The following is an 18,581-nucleotide window of genomic DNA, read 5'->3' as shown; positions in this document are numbered from 1 at the left end:
TTTAAAAAGTAATATTGCAAAGACAGTAAATAGATAACTAGTTGCAAGGGATACCACACAAAGAGTGAATATCAATATATGAAAAGTGAAAAAATATCTAAAAAAAGCACTTAGGAGTTTGGGAGATCCAAGGATGGAAAGCAGGCAGTGAATATTACAAATGTGTGAAACAACCTTACTGAATGAGTTTCAAGAAAATGTCTTAAGCTAAGTAATTTGGGAAATGAGTGGAGTCTGTAAGACTAAAAGCAAAAGGATCTCTCCCTAGTAATGCAGCTATTTCCTATGGAAATGTGGGTTAATAATTCTGAAACTGCTATAGATATAAATCTGCATTTAACAATTAAATAAATGGATGACAGAACAAGGGGATGAGGATAGAATGATCTATGTGGTAATATTAGCCTTGGAGATATCAGTATGCGCTCATATTTAGCTTACAGGCATGGTTACATATTGAAATATTTATAGATATGTGTGCATACATAGGTTAGTATACACTCCTATATTTCTTTCCTCTGTCAGTTGAGAAGGCCTAGAAGTCATAACACTACAGTAGCAACAAACACCCAGCACTATGATCTTGGTTTCTAATTCCATTCTCCAATTAAAGGATGTGGAACATCTTGGAGAAGTGGTCAATTCTAGGAGTAGGACTGGAACTATGGAAGATGAACATGGAGAACCTGTAGTGCTGGTAAGTAAGCAGTTGCTAAAAGCAATTAAAGAGATTGGTTCAAGATGGCAGAGTAGAAGGACGTGCACTCACTCCCTCTTGCGAGAGCACTGGAATCACAACTAACTGCTGAACAATCATCAACAGGAAGACACTGGATTTCACTAAAAAAGATACCCCACATCCAAAGACAAAGGAGAAGGCACAGTGAGACAGTGGGAGGGGTGCAATCACAATAAAATCAATTCCCATAACTGCTGGGTGAGTGACTCACAAACTGGAGAACACTTATACCACAGAAGTCCACCCACTGGAGTGAAGGTCCTGAGCCCCACGTCAGGCATCCTAACGTGGGGGTCCAGCAATGGTAGGAGGAATTCCGAAAGAATCAGACTTTGAAGGCTACTGGGATTTGATTGCAGGAATTCAACAGGACTGGGGGAAACAGAGACTCCACTATTGGAGGGCACACACAAAGGAGTGCATGCATCGGGACCCAGGGAAAGGAGCAGTGACACCATAGGAGACTGGACCAGACCTATCTGCTAGTGTTGGAGGGTCTCCTGCAGAGGTGGGGGTGGCTATGGCTCACCATGGGGACAAGGACACTGCCAGCAGAAGTTCTGGGAAGTACTCCTTGGTGTGAGCTCTCCCAGAGTCCGCTACTAGCCCCACCAAAGAGCCAAGGTAGGCTCGAGTGTTGGGTTGCCTCAGGCCAAGCATCCAACAGGGAGGAAACCCAGCCCCACCCATCAGCAGACAAGCAAATTAAAGTTTTTACTGAGCTCTGCTCACAAGAGCAATACCCAGCTCTACCCATCACCAGTCCCTCCCATCAAGAAACTTGCACAAGCCTCTCAGATGGCCTCATCCACCAGAGGGCAGACAGCAGAAGCAAGAAGAACTACAATCCTGCGGCCTGTGGAACAAAAACTACATTAACAGAAAGACAGACAAGATGAAAAGGCAGAGGGCTATGTACCAGATGAAGGAACAAGATAAAACCCCAGAAAAACAATTAAACAAAGTGGATATAGGAAACCTTCCAGGAAAAGAAATCAGAATAATGATAGTGAAGATGATCAAGGACCTCAGTAAAGGAATGCAGGCAAAGATCTAGAAGATGCAAGAAATGTTTAACAAAGACCTAGAAGAATTAAAGAACAAACAAACAGAGATGACAATACAATAACTGAAATGAAAAATATAGTAGAAGGAATCAATAGCAGAAAAACTGAGACAGAAGAATGGATAAGTGACCTGGAAGACAGAATGGTGGAATTCACTGTCACGGAAGAGAGTAAAGTAAAAAGAATGAAAAGAAATGGAGACAGCCTAAGAGACCTCTGGGACAACATTAAACACAACAACATTCGCATTATAGGGGTCCCAGAAGGAGAAGAGAAAGAGAAAAGGACCCGAGAAAATATTTGAAGAGATTATAGTCGAAAAATTCCCTAACATGGGAAAGGCAATAGCCACCCAAGTCCAAGAAGCACAGAGAGTCCCAGGCAGGATAAACTGAAAGAGAAGCACGATGAGACACACAGTAATCAAATTGACAAAAACTAAAGACAAAGGAATTTATTGAAAGAAACAAGGGGAAAATAACATACAAGGGAACTCCCATAAGGTTAACAACTGGTTTCTCAGTAGAAACTATACAGGCCAGAAGGGAGTGGCGTGATATATTTAAAATGATGAAAGGGAACAAACTACAACCAAGTTTAGTCTGCCTGGCAAGGATCCTATTCAGATTCGACAGAGAAATCAAAAGCTTTACAGACAAGCAAAAGCTAAGAGAATTCAGTACCACCAAACCAGCTCTACAACAAATGCTAAAGGAACTTCTCTAAGTGGAAAACATAAGAGAAGAAAAGGACCTACAAAAACAAACCCATAAAAATGAAGAAAATGGTCAAAGAAACATACATATCGATAATTACCCTAAACGTGAATGGATTAAATGCTCCAACCAAAAGATACAGGCTCACTGAATGGATACAAAAACAAGACCTGTATATATGCTGTCTACAAGAGACCCCCTTCAGACCTAGGGACACATACAGACTGAAAGTGAGGGGATGGAAAAAGATATTCCATGCAAATGGATTCAAAAGAAAGCTGGAGTAGCAAAACTCATATCAGACAAAATAGACTTTAATATAAAGACTATTGAAAGAGACAAAGAAGGACACTACATAATGATCAACTAATCAATCCAAAAAGAAGATATAACAATTGTAAATATTTATACACCCAACATAGGAGCACCTCAATACATGAGGCAACTGCTAACAGCCATAAAAGGGAAAATAGACAGTAACACAATCATACTAGGGGACTTTAACACCCCACTTTCACCAATGGACAGATCATCCAAAATGAAAGTAAATAAAGAAACACAATGTTTAAATGACACATTAAACAAGATGGACTTAATTGATATTCATAGGACATTCCATCCAAAAAACAGCAAATTACACTTTCTTCTCAAGTGCACATGGAACATTCTCCAGGATAGATCACATCCTGGATCACAAATCAAGCCTCAGTAAATTTATGAAAATTGAAATCATATCAAGCACCTTTTCTGACCACAACGTTATGAGAGTAGAAATCAATTACAGGGGAAAAACCTACAAAACAAAAACACATGCACGCTAAACAATATGTTCCTAAATAACCAAGAGATCACTGAAGAAATCAAATAGAAAATCAAAAAATACCTAGAGACAAATTACAATGAAAACATGATGATCCAAAACCCAAAATTTATAGCAATAGAAGCCTACCTCAAGAAACAGGAAAAATCTCGAACAATCTAACCTTACACATAAAGGAACTAGAGAAAGAAAAACAAACAAAACCCAAAGTTAGTAGAAGGAAAGACGTCATAAATTTCAGAGCAGAAATAAATTAAATTGAAACAAAGAAAACAGTAGCAAAGATCAATAAGACTAAAAGCTGGTTCTTTGAGAAGATAAGGAAAGTTGATAAACCATTAGCCAGACTCATCAAGAAAAAGAGGGAGAGGACTCAAATCAATAAAATTAGAAACGAAAAATGAGAAGTTACAACAGACACTGCAGAAATACAAAGCATCCTAAGACAGTACTCTATGCCAATAAAATGGACAACCAGGAAGAAATAGACAAATTCTTAGAAAGGTATAACCTTCCAAGACTGAACCAGGAAGAAATAGAAAATATGAACAGACCAAACACAAGTAATGAAATTGAAACTGTGATTAAAATTCTTCCAACAAACAAAAGTCCAGGACTAGATGGCTTCACAGGTGAATTCTATCAATCATTTAGAGAAGAGCTAACACCCATCCTTCTCAAACTCTTCCAAAAAATTGCAGAGGGAGGAACGCTCCCAAACTCATTCTATGAGGCCACCATCACCCTGATACCAAAACCAGACAAAGATACTACAAGAAAAGAAAATTACAGAACAGTATCACTGATGAATATAGATGCAAAATTCCTCAACAAAACACTAGCAAACGGAATCCAACAACACATTAAAAGGATCATACACCAAGATCAGGTGGGATTTATCCCAGGGATGCAAGGATTCTTCAATATATGCAAATCAATCAATGTGATACACCATATTAACACATTGAAGAAGAAAAACCATATGATCATCTCAATAGATGCAGTAAAAGCTTTTGACAAAATTCAACAGTGATTTATGATAAAAACTCTCCAGAAACTGGGCATAGAGGGAACGTGCCTCAACATAATAAAGGCCATATACGACAAACCCACAGCAAACATCATTCTCAATGGTGAAAAACTGAAAGCATTTCCTCTAAGATCAGGAACAAGACAAGGATGTCCACTCTCACCACTATTTTTCAACATAGATTTGGAAATCCTAGCCACAGCAATCAGAGAAGAAGAAGAAATAAAAGGAATACAAATTGAAAAGAAAAAGTAAAACTGTCACTGTTTGCAGATGACATGATACTATACATAGAGAATCTTAAAAATGCCACCAGAAAACTACTAGAGCTAATCAATGAATTTGGTAAAGTTGCAGGATACAAAATTAACGCACAGAATTCTCTTGCATTCCTATACACTAATGATGAAAAATCTGAAAGAAATTAAGGTAACACTCCCATTTACCGTTGCAACAAAAAGAATAAAATACCTAGGAAAAACCTACCTAGGGAGACAAAAGACCTATATGCAAAAAACTATAAGACACTGATGAAAGAAATTAAAGATGATACAAACAGATGGAAAGATATACCATGTTCTTGGATTGGAAGAATCAATATTTTGAAAATGACTGTACTACCCAAAGCAATCTACAGATTCAATGCAATCCCTTTCAAATTCCCAATGGCATTTTTTACAGAACTAGAAAAAAATTCTTAAAATTTGTATGGAGACACAAAAGACCCCGAATATCCAAAGCAATCTTGAGGGGAAAAAACGGATCTGGAGGAATCAGACTCCCTGACTTCAGACTATACTACAAAGCTACAGTAATCAAGACAATATGGTACTGGCACAAAAACAGAAATATAGATCAATGGAACAGGATAGAAAGCCCAGAGGTAAATCCACACACCTATGGTCAACTAATTTATGACAAAGGAGGCAAGAATATACAGTAGAGAAAAGAAAGTCTCTTCAATAAGTAGTGCTGGGAAAACTGGACAGCTACATGTAAAACAGTGAAATTAGAACACTCCCTAACACCATATCCCAAAATAAACTGCAAATGGATTAAAGACCTAAATATAAGACCGGACACATTCAAACTCTTAGAGGAAAGCATAGGAAGAACACTCTTTGACATAAATCACAGCAAGATCATTTTTGATCCACCTCCTAAAGTAATGGAAATAAAAACAAAAGTAAACACATGGGACCTAATGAAACTTAAAAGCTTTTGCACAGCAAAGGAAACTACAAACAAGATGAAAAGACAACCCTCAGAATGGGAGAAAATATTTGCAAATGAATCAATGAACAAAGGATTAATCTCCAAAATATATAAACAGCTCATGCAGCTCAATATTAAAAAAAAAAAAAACAATAAAAACATGGGCAGAAGAGCTAAATAGACATTTCTCCAAAGAAGACATACAGATGACCAAGAAGCACATGGAAAGCTGCTCAACATCACTAATTATTAGAGAAATGCAAATCTGAACTACAATGAGATATCACCTCACACCAGTTAGAATGGGCATCATCAGAAAATCTACAAATAACAAATGCTGGAGAGGGTGTGGAGAAAAGGGAACCCTCTTGCACTGTTGGTGGGAATGTAAATGTTACCTTAATTTCTCTTTCAGATTTTTCATCATTAGCCACTATGGAGAACAGTATGGAGGTTCCTTAAAAAACTCAAAATAGAATTACCATATGACCCAGCAATCCCACTACTGGGCATATACCCAGAGAAAACTATAATTCAAAAAGACACATGCACCCCAATGTTCATTGCAGCACTATTTACAATAGCCAGGTCATGGAAGCAACCTAAATGCCCATTGACAGATGAATGGATATGTACAATGGAATATTACTCAGCCATAAAAAGGAATGAAATTGGGTCATTTCTTGAGACATGCATGGATCTAGAGACTGTCATATGGAGTGAAGTAAGTCAGAAAGAGAAAAACAAATATCGTATATTAATGCATAAATGTGGAAACTAGAGAAATGGTACAGATGAACCAGTTTGCAGGGCAGAAGTAGAGACACAGATGTGGAGAACAAATATGGACACCAAGGGGGGAAAGTGACGGGTGCAGGTGCTGGTGTGATGAATTTGGAGATTGGGATTCACATATATACACTAATATGTATAGATTGATAGCTAATAAGAACCTGCTTATAAAAAATAAATTTAAAAAATTCAAAAATTCAAAAAAATAAAATAAGACACTTAGGTTGGGCTTGAAAATAAATAAATAAATAAAAGCAATTAACACACATGCATACATGCGTGCGCACATACACACACACACAGTGACAGGAAGATGTCAGAGGTATAAAGGATGCAACTGAAAGAGCTCCTGCTGTTCAAAGTGGGTACAATTTTAGCAAGAAAATAAATGAAGTAGTATCAGATTACAATGCAAAATATAAAATAAACATATGAGTCTGTATTGTTATAAACAAATAGTTGAATGGATACATGAATAAATAAATAAATAAATAAATACTTAAATAGATAAATAAATAAATAGAAGAGAATAGCCAAATGCTGCATGTAGAAGAATTCCAAATAATTTATGTAGACACTCCACTTCAAGGAGATGGAACATAACTGTTCTGTCACTTTTTAAGTGTGCTATGCACATGGTAATTTCTATCTAAAATGTACAGTATGGAAAGGGGTAAAATAGCATAATGGAGAAACCTGACAAATACTCCCTTAGTCAGTTCATCAAGGTTAACATCAACAGAGATAAGTCATGAGACAGTATGTGGACTCAATATGACAGGACAAACATGGTGTTTTACCTCTGTGTCTTTCCCCGAAACACATAACCCGACCCTTAAAAATGTCAGACAAATTGCAAAAGAGGTTTATTCTACAAAATATCTGACCATTAATCCTCAAAATTTTCAAGGTTGTCAAAAACAAGAAATGTCTGAGAAACCGTCACAGTCAAGAGTGGCCTAAGGACAAATGATGACATTTCTTTTGGTATCCTGGATGGACACAAATAGGGCATTAGGTAAAAACTAGTGTGAGTAAATATGAACGTTAGTTAATTTCTAAAAAAAAAAAAAAAAATCAATTTCAACCAACAGTTATGCATTATGTCTTTTATTCATGTTTATTTGTATCATCAGCTGTGAATTAACCTCAGCCACACCGCTTCTGCTGTTTTGGAGTACTAGAAAGGAGATAGTCTGTTCTTACTTTCAAGTGCCTTTCCCTAACACTAGTTGCCATACAGGAAAACCAAGCCCTCTCAACGTGCCAGTTGGAGTGTATCAGTATAACTAGATTTGATGCCCCCATGGAAACCGGAGCTTGCTCCAACCTGTTGACTGGCTTCTATAGCTGTCATGGTGAAAACAAGCTTGTTCCTGACAGATAGCTAGGAATTTGAACTGGGCTTGAACTTGGCTGTAAGCTGGTATATCTCTTACGGAAAGTAGTAGTTGTTTTTCAGAATTTTTAATTTATGAATTTAAACTAGTCCTCCATCCTGTGTCTGAAGCCTCACCTCTACATTATGCAGGGTAATTTCCACAGTGCAATTAATCTCTTTTCCAGGCAGCATTTGTAAGCAAACAATTCATTCTGTGACAGCATGTTGTTTGGAATATTAATAAACATCTTAAAGGTTTAAGTTATATTATCCTACTTAGGAAATTAAAATCAAATCATTCACTCAACACATATTTATTGAGCATATACTATATTCAAAGCACTCCACTAAGCATTAGAATCTTTCAAAGCTAAATCTCCCTGCCTTTCTAGTGTTTCCCATCTAGTTGCAGAGATAAAAGAACTGACATGATGTTTCTAATTCAGGACAGTATATGGTGGGTACTCAGAGAGCATTATAAACTTCCTAAGTAGACCACAACTTTGTGGGCTGTGATTATCAGGAAAGACTTCTTTTAAGACCTCTAGGATGCTGTTAACTAGAACTGGTAGAAGAGGGCACTCCAGGAAGAATGAGTGGAAAAGGCAGGTGGCAAAACAGGGCAAGCATATTAGAGGGTGAAAACTGGAGCTATCTGCTCTGAGTAACGTTATGGAGGGTGTGAGGAGGGAAAGACCTATGACATAGATTGGGTCCTTTGTGTGCAAAGCAAAAAGAGTTTAAACTTTATTTGGTAGGCAATGTGGAGCCATTGGACGGAGCCACTTCAGATCATAAAAGTGCCATCATCAGAGTGGTAGTTAAGAAAAATTAGTCTGGCAGCATGCAGAGGACATGATGGAAAGAGAATTTAGTGGTAGCACACCTAGAGTGTAAAGTGAGAGCCTGAATGAAAGCAGACCCTGGGCTGTGGAATTAGAAAAGAGGGAACTAGTATGGGAGACAGGAGGTAATTAAAAATGATGTTTCAAGCCTGGGTGAAGAAAATTTGGATTGCAGAGGAAAAGAGAACAGGAGTAGAGTTTTTGCAGGAAGGTCCTGAGACTGACACCATGATGATCATCCTTCCCAGCTAATTCTTTCCAATTAACTTCCAGTGGAGGAGCATTAGTTGAATTGCACAATATTCAATATTCTCTACATATTTTTTTCTGTTTCCATGTTGGCAATCAGTGATCATGACCAACTGTGACTTATCTTATTGGACATATCCATTGCCACTAATGTAACTCATTTGCCGGAACCCAGGAGCTAGCACTGGTTCCTCCAACTACTTGTTAGTACATGGGATGTCCAAGAGATACTCCTCTGATTCCACTGTGGATCCGAACTCCACAATACCAAGTCACAATTTCTTGAAGACAGGGAGCGTCCCTTGATTTTTGCCCTACAGATGCTTAGAGGGAAAGCAATGAGATGAAAAGTGAGAAGTGATTTGCTTTTCTGATTCCAACGAACTAGCCAGTGTTTTCGTAGGAAGATGCTCCTCATACAGTCCTCCACCACAACTCCCCATGGGGAACTAATAGCGGTGGGCAATGAGAAGATATCCCCAGGGACCAGGAGGTGTAAACAAAGAGGCCTACAGGAAGCCCAGACACTTCTATAAAGTTTTTATGTTTTAACCTATATTTGTTGAATGTCTAGAATTATGATGGACTTCTGTCCAGTTTCACATCTGTGTTTACTTCGATATAAAAGTGATGTATTCTTTCTCATTATTGGAGTAAAATTTGTGCACTGGAAGATGTGCCATGCTAATCCAATGGCGTTGAGTACTCTCTGCAGATCCCTATGCCACCCAGGGGTACTCATAGCCCTCTATAATAAGTGTAAGGAGGATAATTATTTTTTTCAGAAGCATGCAGCATGGGAAGAAGGTAGTTCTCACATCTACCAAGCTTGTCCTAAAGACAAGTGGGAATTCAAAAGCCAGCTGGACCTATAATTGCTGAACCTCTAAAAGGAAGTGAGGCATGCAGACCCTCCAACATGGTCAGCTTTTCTACCCGTTCTGGCAGAGAGAAATACCATCCAAAGGCCTTTGGAGATTGAAGAGTCAATCTTGAAATAATCAAGCCTAGCTGTTTGAAACAAGGGAGCCAAACTTTCCCTAACTCCATTAACATTTCCCTCCATCCAAGTATGAAAAATGGGCCCATTTATTACTTATCATCTTCTTATTGGATATTTCACCTCCTGCCAACACAGCTAAGCCCAGCCAAGTTGCCTCCATGGTGGGCCCAGAGGCAGATGATCCCAGCAAAGCAGCATCATGACACCCAGGGAACCAGATGGGTGACCTTTCCCTTTCCTGCTCTCCAGACTAGAGAACACAGTCAAACTCTCTGGGTGGCCCAGGATCTTTGCTTCCATAAATTCAAATGTACATTTTCAGACCGATAGTCTGTTTCTCAAAAACATAGATCACACATTCGCCAAACACCATCTTTCACACATTATGCCAGAGTAGCCAGTTTTGCTGTTATCTGAAATCCCTTACATCACGCCCTTACTTTCTTGCTGAACTCCCCTCAAAATAACATGGTGTGAACTTTTTCTGTTGCCTTTCCTCTCCTCCTATGTATTTGAAATATGTTTAATATATTGTCACATCTCATATTTTAAATATCATGAGGATAGGCCAATTCTAGGGTATTTTAAGTGCCCTCATTATGAAACATATGGCCAGAGGGGTGGGGATAGGGAGGTAGAGAAAGAAATATGGCACATGTAATATTTTCCCAAGGGAAGGGGGCAGGGAATATGACCTGCAAGATGTAAGAATCTATGTGCATCACTACTGAAATACCATCTGTTTCCATTCAGATTATCATCTTGAAATTATAACTTTTTTTTCATATGCCATAATGTATAGGATTCAAGGGCCAAAACACATCATAGTGTTTGCAACCAACCGATCCAGTTGCTGCCAAAGCTGTGGCAATTTAAGAAACAGAAGAGAAAAACAAGAGAATGTTATAGTTGTTGTGTTTTCATTTTTACTTCTCTTTAAAATGGAGGCATTGTTATTACAGACACAGTGATAGGGATAGTCATTCAAACATCATTCATTGATTGATTCATTCAGTGTCATTAACAACATCATTCATTGATCATGAATTGATTCATTATTCGTTGATTCATCATTCACTTATTCTTTCATTCATTCAATAGCTAGTTAATGTATCTTGTAATTCACACATGATGTGTGGAAGTGGGACTATGGAGATGAAAGTACCATTGTCTTCAGTTAATAAGAGACTAAAGGAAATGGGAAGACAGTGTGCAGACTTAATATATGAATGCCAAGGCCAACTGTAGAAGTTCACAGAGATGTGACAGGAATACCCACATTTCGGGGAAGAGGTGGTGACATTGCTCAGCGATAGAGAATTCTTCTTAAAGAAGGCTACTTTTAAGCTGATTTAAAAATTAGGTAGGATTTATCCGTGCAAAGGGGATATTGATGTTCTCCAGGCTTCGGGATCAGAATATGCAAATATATAGAAGTGTCCACAAGCCCTGGCTATGAAGAATTCATTCTGGCTGGAGCATAGAGGAGCAGAGACAGAAGGGAGGCAGATAGGGATGGTGTAACTCCTCAAGAGCCCAACTCTATTGAAAACCAACAGATATTTCAGCAACTAACACCTGAATTCCTACTAGGAAGACAGCTGTCTTTCGTGGAAACTGTGTCTTTTTTTTTTTTTTTTTACCTTTTTATTTATTTGTTTATTTATTTAATTTTTTAAACATCTTTACTGTGGAATGCCTTCTTTTTTGTAAACGTCTTTATTGGAGTATAAATTGCTTTACAATGGTGTGTTAGTATCTGCCTTATAACAAAGTGAATAAGTTATACATTTACATATGTCCCCATCTCTCTTCCCTCTTGGGTCTCCCTCCCTCCCGCCCTCCCACACTCCCTACCCCACCCCTCAAGGTGGTCACAAAGCACCAAGCTGATCTCCCTGTGCTATGCGGCTGCTTCCCACTAGCTAGCTATTTTAAGTTTGGTAATATATATATATGTCCATGCCACTCTCTCACTTTGTTCCAGCTTACCCTTCCCCCTCCCCATATCCTCAAGTCCATTCTCTAGTAGGTCTGCTTCTTATACCTGTCTTGCCCCTAGATTCTTCATGACTTTTTTTTTTTTTAGATTCCATATATATGTGTTAGAATACGGTATTTGTTTTTCTATTTCTGACTTACTTCACTCTGTATGACAGACTCTAGGTCCATCCACCTCACTACAAATAACTCAATTTTGTTTCTTTTTATGGCTGAGTACTATTCCATTGTATAAACGTGCCACATCTTCTTTATCCATTCATCTGTTGATGGACACATATGTTGCTTCCATGTCCTGGCTATTGTAAACAGAGCTGCAGTGAACATTGTGGTACATGACTCCTTTTGAATTATGGTTTTCTCAGGGTATATGCCCAGTAGTGGGATTGCTTGGTCGTATGGTAGTTCTGTTTTTATTTTTTAAGGACCTCCATACTGTTCTCCACAGTGGCTGTATCAATTTACATTCCCACCCACAGTGTAAGAGGGTTCCCTTTTCTCCACACTGTCTCCAGCATTAATTGTTTGTAGATTTTTTGATGATGGCCATTCTGACCTGTGTGAGATGCTATCTCATTGTAGTTTTGATTTGCATTTCTCTAATGATTAATGATGTTGAGCATTCTTTCATGTGTTTGTTAGCAATCTGTATATCTTCTTTGGAGAAATGTCTATTTAGGTCTTCTCCCCACTTTTGGATTGGATTCTTTGTTTTTTTGATATTGAGCTGCATGAGCTGCTTGTAAATTTTGGAGATCAGTCCTTTGTCAGTTGCTTCATTTGCAAATATTTTCTCCCATTCTGAGGGTTATTTTTTCCTCTTCGTTATGGTTTCCTTTGCTGTTCAAAAGCTTTTAACTTTCATTAGGTCCCATTTGTTTATTTTTGTTTTTATTTCCATTACTTGAGGAGCTGGGTCAGAAAAGGATCTTGTTGTGATTTACATCATAGAGTGTTCTGCCTATGTGTTCCTCTAACAGTTTGATAGTGTCTGGCCTTACATTTAGGTCTTTAATCCATTTTGAGTTTATTTTTGTGTATGGTGTTAGGGAGTGTTCTAATTTCATTCTTTTACATGTAGCTGTCCAGTTTTCCTAGCACCACATATTGAAGAGGCTGTCTTTTCTCCACTGTATATTCTTGCCTCCTTTATCAAAGATAAGGTGACCATATGTGTGTGAGTTTATCTCTGGGCTTTCCTTCCTGTTCCATCGATCTATATTTCTTTTTTTTTTTGCCAGTACCATACCACCTTGATTACTGTAGCTTTGTAGTATAGTCTGAAGTCCAGGAGCCTGATTCCTCCAGCTCCATTTTTCTTTCTCAAGATTGCTTTGGCTATTTAGGATCTTTTGTGTTTCCATACAAATTGTGAAATTTTTTGTTCTAGTCCTATGAAAAACGCCAGTGGTAGTTTAATAGGGATTGCATTGAATCTGTAAATTGGTTTGGGTAGTATAATCATTTTCACAATGTTGATTCTTCCAATCCAAGAACATGGCATATCTCTCCATCTGTTTGTATCATCTTTCATTTCTTTCATTGGTGTCTTATAATTTTCTGCATACCAGTCTGTTGTCTCCCTAGGTAGTTTTATTCCTAGGTATTTTATTCTTTTTGTTGCACTGGTAAATGGGAGTGTTTCCTTAATTTCTCTTTCAGATTTTTCATCATTAGTGTATAAGAATACAAGAGATGTCTGTGCATTAATTTTGTATCCTGCTACTTTACCATATTCATTGATTAGCTGTAGGAGTTTTCTGGTAGCATCTTTAGGAGTGTCTGTGTATAGTATCATGTCATCTGCAAACAGTGACAGCTTTACTTCTTCTTTTCTGATTTGGATTCCTTTTATTTCTTTTTCTTCTCTGATTGCTGTGGCTCAAACTTCCAAAACTATGTTGAATAAGAGTGGTGAGAGTGGGCAACCTTGTCTTGTTCCTGATCTTAGTGGAAATGGTTTCAGTTTTTCACCATTGAGGACGATGTTGGCTGTGGGTTTGTCATATATGGCCTTTATTATGATGAGGAAAGTTCCATCTATTCCTACTTTCTGGAGGGTTTTTATGATAAATTGGTGTTGAATTTTGTCAAAAGCTTTCTCTGCATCTATTGAGATGATCATATGGTTTTTCTCCTTCAATTTGTTAATATGGTGTATCACATTGATTGATTTGTGTATATTGAAGAATCCTTACATTCCTGGGATAAACCCCACTTGATCATGGTGTATGATCCTTTTAATGTGTTGTTGGATTCTGTTTGCTAATATTTTGTTGAGGATTTTTGCATCTATGTTCATCAGTGATATTGGCCTGTAGTTTTCTTTCTTTGTGACATCTTGTTTGGGTTTGGTATCAGGGTGATGGTGGCCTCGTACAATGAGTTTGGGAGTGTTGCTTCCTCTGCTATATTTTGGAAGAGTTTGAGAAAGATAGGTGTTAGCTATTCTCTAAATGTTTGATAGAATTTGCCTGTGAAGCCATCTGGTCCTGGGCTTTTGTTTGTTGGAAGACTTTTAATCACAGTGTCAATTTCAGTGCTTGTGATTTGTCTGTTCATATTTTCTATTTCTTCCTGGTTCAGTCTCAAAGGTTCTGCTTTTCAAAGAATTTGTCCATTTATTCCAGATTGTCCATTTTATTGGCATATAGTTGCTTGTACTAATCTCTCATAATCCTTTGTATTTCTGCAGTGTCAATTGTTACTTATTTTTCATTTCTAATTCTATTGGTTTGAGTCTTCTCCTGTTTTTTCTTTATGAGTCTGGCTAATGGTTTATCAATTTTGTTTATCTTCTCAAAGAACCAGCTTTTAGTTTTATTGATCTTTGCTATCTTTTCCTTAATTTCTTTTTCATTTATTTCTGATCTGATCTTTATGGGTTCTTTCCTTCTGCTAACTTTGGGGTTATTTGTTCTTCTTTCTCTAATTGCTTTAGGTGTAAGGTTAGTTTGTTTATTTGAGATGTTTCTTGTTTCTTAAGGTAGGATTGTATCGCTATAAACTTCCCTCTTAGAACTGCTTTTGCTGCATCCTGTAGGTTTGGGGTCATCATGTTTTCATTGTCATTTGTTTCTAGGTATTTTTTTATTTCCTCTTTGATTTCTTCAGTGATCTCTTGGTTATTAAGTAGTGTATTGTTTAGCCTCCATGTGTTTGTATTTTTTACAGCTTTCTTCCTGTAATTGATATCTAGCCTCATAGCGTTGTGGTCAGAAAAGATACGTGATACGATTTCAATTTTCTTAAATTTGCCAAGGCTTGATTTGTGACCCAAGATATGATCTAGCCTGGTGAATGTTCCATGAGTACTTTAGTAGAAAATGTATTCTGTTGTTTTTGGATGGAATATCCTATAGATATCAGTTAAGTCCATCTTGTTTAATGTGTCATTTAAAGCTTGTGTTTCCTTATTTATTTTCATTTTGCATGATCTGTCCATTGGTGAAAGTTGGGCGTTAAAGTCCCCTACTATGATTGTGTTACTGTCGATTTCCCCTCTTATGGCTGTTAGTATTTGCCTTATGTTTTCAGGTGCTCCTATGTTGGGTGCATAAATATTTACAATTGTTATATCTTCTTCTTGGATTGATCCCTTGATCATTATGTAGTGTCCTTCTTTGTCTCTTGTAATAGTCTTTGTTTTAAAGTCTATTTTTTCTGATATGAGAGTTGCTACTACAGCTTTCTTTTGATTTCCATTTGCATGGAATATCTTTTTCCATCCCCTCACTTTCAGTCTGTATGTGTCCCTAGGTCTGAAGTGGGTCTCTCGTAGGCAGCATATATATGGGTCTTTTTTTGTATTCATTCAGCCAGTCTATGTCTTTTGATTGGAGCATTTAATCCTTTTACATTTAAGGTAATTATCCATATGTATGTTCCTAATATGATTTTCTTAATTGTTTTGTTTTTGTTTTTGTAGGTCTTTTCATTTGCTTGTGTTTCCTTCCTATAGAAGTTCCTTTAGTATTTGTTGTAAAGCTGGTTTGGTGGTGCTGAATTCTCTTAGCTTTTGCTTTTGTGTAAAGGTTTTAATATCTCCATCAAATCTGAATGAGATCCTTGCTGGGTAGAGTGATCTTGGTTGTACATTTTTCTCCTTCATCACTTTAAATATGTCCTGTATTCCCTTCTGGCTTGCAGAGTTTCTGCTGAAAGATCAGCTGTTAACCTTATGGGGATTCCCTTGTGTGTTATTTGTTGTTTTCCCTTCCTCCTTTTAATATTTTTTCATTGTATTTAATTTTTGATAGTTTGATTAATATGTGTCTTGGCATGTTTCTCCTTGGATTTATCCTGTGTGGGACTCTCTGTGCTTCCTGGACTTGATTAACTCTTTCCTTTCCCATATTAGGGAAGTTTTCAACTATAATCTCTTCAAATTTTTTCTCAGTCCCTTTCTTTTTCTCTCTTCTTCTGGAACCCCTATAATTCAAATGTTGCTGTGTTTAATGTTGTCCCAGAGGTCTCTAAGACTGTCATCAATTCTTTTCATTCGTTTTTCTTTATTCTGCTCTGCAGTACTTATTTCCACTATTTTATCTTCCAGGTCACTTATCCGTTCTTCTGCCTCAGTTATTCTGCTATTGATCCCTGCTAGAGAATTTTTAATTTCATTTATTGTGTTGTTCATCTCTGTTTGTTTGCTCTTTAGTTCTTCTAGGTCCATGTTGAACATTTCTTGTATTTTCTCCATTCTATTTCCAAGATTTTGGATCATCTTTACTCTCATTATTCTGAATTCTTTTTCAGGTAGACTGCCTATTGCCTCTTCATTTGTTAGGTCTGGTGGGTTTTTGCCTTGCTCCTTCATATGCTGTGTGTTTCTCTGTCTTCTCATTTTGATTCACTTACTGTATTTGGGGTCTCCTTTTCACAGGCTGCAGGTTCATATTTTCCGTTGTTTTTGGTATCTGTCCCCAGCGGTAAGATTGATTCACTGGGTTGTGTAGGCTTCCTGGTGGAAGGGACTAGTGCCTGTTTTCTGGTGGATGAGGCTGGATCTTGTCTTTCTGGTGGGCAGGTCCATGTGTGATGGTGTGTTTTGGGGTGTCTGTGGCCTTTTATGATTTTAGGCAGCCTCTCTGCTAATAGATGGTGCTGTGTTCCTGTCTTGTTAGTTGTTTGGCATAGGGTGTCCAGCACTGTAGCTTGCTGGTCGTTGAGTGGAGCTGGGTCTTGGCGTTGAGATGGAGATCTCAGGGAGATTTTCGCCATTTGATATTACGTGGAGTGGGAGGTCTTTTGTGGACCAGTGTCCTGAACTTGGCTCTCCTCAGAGGCACAGCCCTGACACCTGGCTGGAGCACCAAGAGCCTGTCATCCACATGACTCAGAATAAAAGGGAGGAAAAAAAGAAGGAAAGAAAGAAGATAAAATAAAATAAAATAAAGTAAATAAAATAACATAAAGTTATTAAAATAAAAAATATTTATTAAACAAATTTTTAAGTAATAAATAATAAGAATATTTAAAAACAGAAAGAAAGAAAGAAGAGAGCAACCAAACAAAAAAACAAATCCACCAATGATAACAAGTGCTAAAAACTATACTAAAAAAAATTAAAAACCAACAACAACAAAAAAAAATGGACAGACAGACCCCTGGGACAAATGGTAAAATCAAAGCTATTGAAACTGTGTCTTGATTAACACAGTATAGAAACAGATTGCAAGGTCCTGTATGTCAGATGTGGCCAATCTCAGAGACACAGACAAAGCTACTTTAAGTAAGGCATGAAGAATATGTAAATGTATCACCCTGGCAATTGTGTGGAAGGGAAGAGAATAGAGAGGAAGAAGACAGAGGGATCAGGGGATGGAAGAATAGGGGACTTCAAGAACAAAGGGCAATCAGAGAAATTCTAAGTATCAGAAAGAACAGAAAGGACTTTTGGAGGAAAAGCCTGTATAACATGCCATTGTTTTGTTTGCTTTTCCATTGCGAAGTATTTTCTCTTCACATCCCCTACTCTTCCCCAAACTCTCTTTTCAGCTCCTTTACGAAGTCTTCTGCAGTCTTGTATATTTTTATGGTGGGTTCAATCTTCTTTCGGAAAAGGTAGTAAAGGGATGGAGTTACTTTATTGAAACAATATGGAGTACTGAAGATATCACAGAGAAGAAAGCAAACAGGATCCAATATAAACCTTCATGGAATTAAAAAAAAAATCATGATATGGATGGGCTTTGAACTTCCACAAAATGCATAAATGAGGTTTCAAGCCAATCTCACTAGATTTTTAAGTCTGAGGAAGCACCCTGGCTGCTTTTTAAGTTGTGTCAGCAAAGATTTAACTGTGATAATCATAGTTAAGAAGAAATATATGAGGTCCTTTTACTATAGAACTCATAGTCAATTTCGGGAGACAGTTGCATATGTACAAAGGTAATGAACCAGGTAACAATATTCATCCTTAGCAGTGCTACCTGACCATTTTCTCTCTGACACCCTGAGAACTATTTGATAAGTGTTGAGTAAGGTATTGACACTTAGACTTTGGGTAGTAATCATCACAGGTTAAAGAATAGCCACCAACAGATGAACGTTTCTCATATTTCTGGACTACTTTTGACAATTCCCTCTTTCAACCCACATATTTTTTTTTCTCTCTCTCCCACTATACTCCAAGATATAGAAGAGTCTTGTGGATATGTGTCCCTTGGAATCCTCAGTGCTATCCTCTGGTTCCCCAAATGTTGGCCAAAATATAAATCA

The sequence above is a fragment of the Hyperoodon ampullatus genome (assembly GCF_949752795.1).
Source record: "Hyperoodon ampullatus genome assembly, chromosome: 3".
In the NCBI taxonomy this organism is placed as follows: Eukaryota; Metazoa; Chordata; class Mammalia; order Artiodactyla; family Ziphiidae; genus Hyperoodon; species Hyperoodon ampullatus.
The sequence above is the reverse complement of the archived record's forward strand: the minus strand, read 5'-3'. Positions refer to the sequence as shown.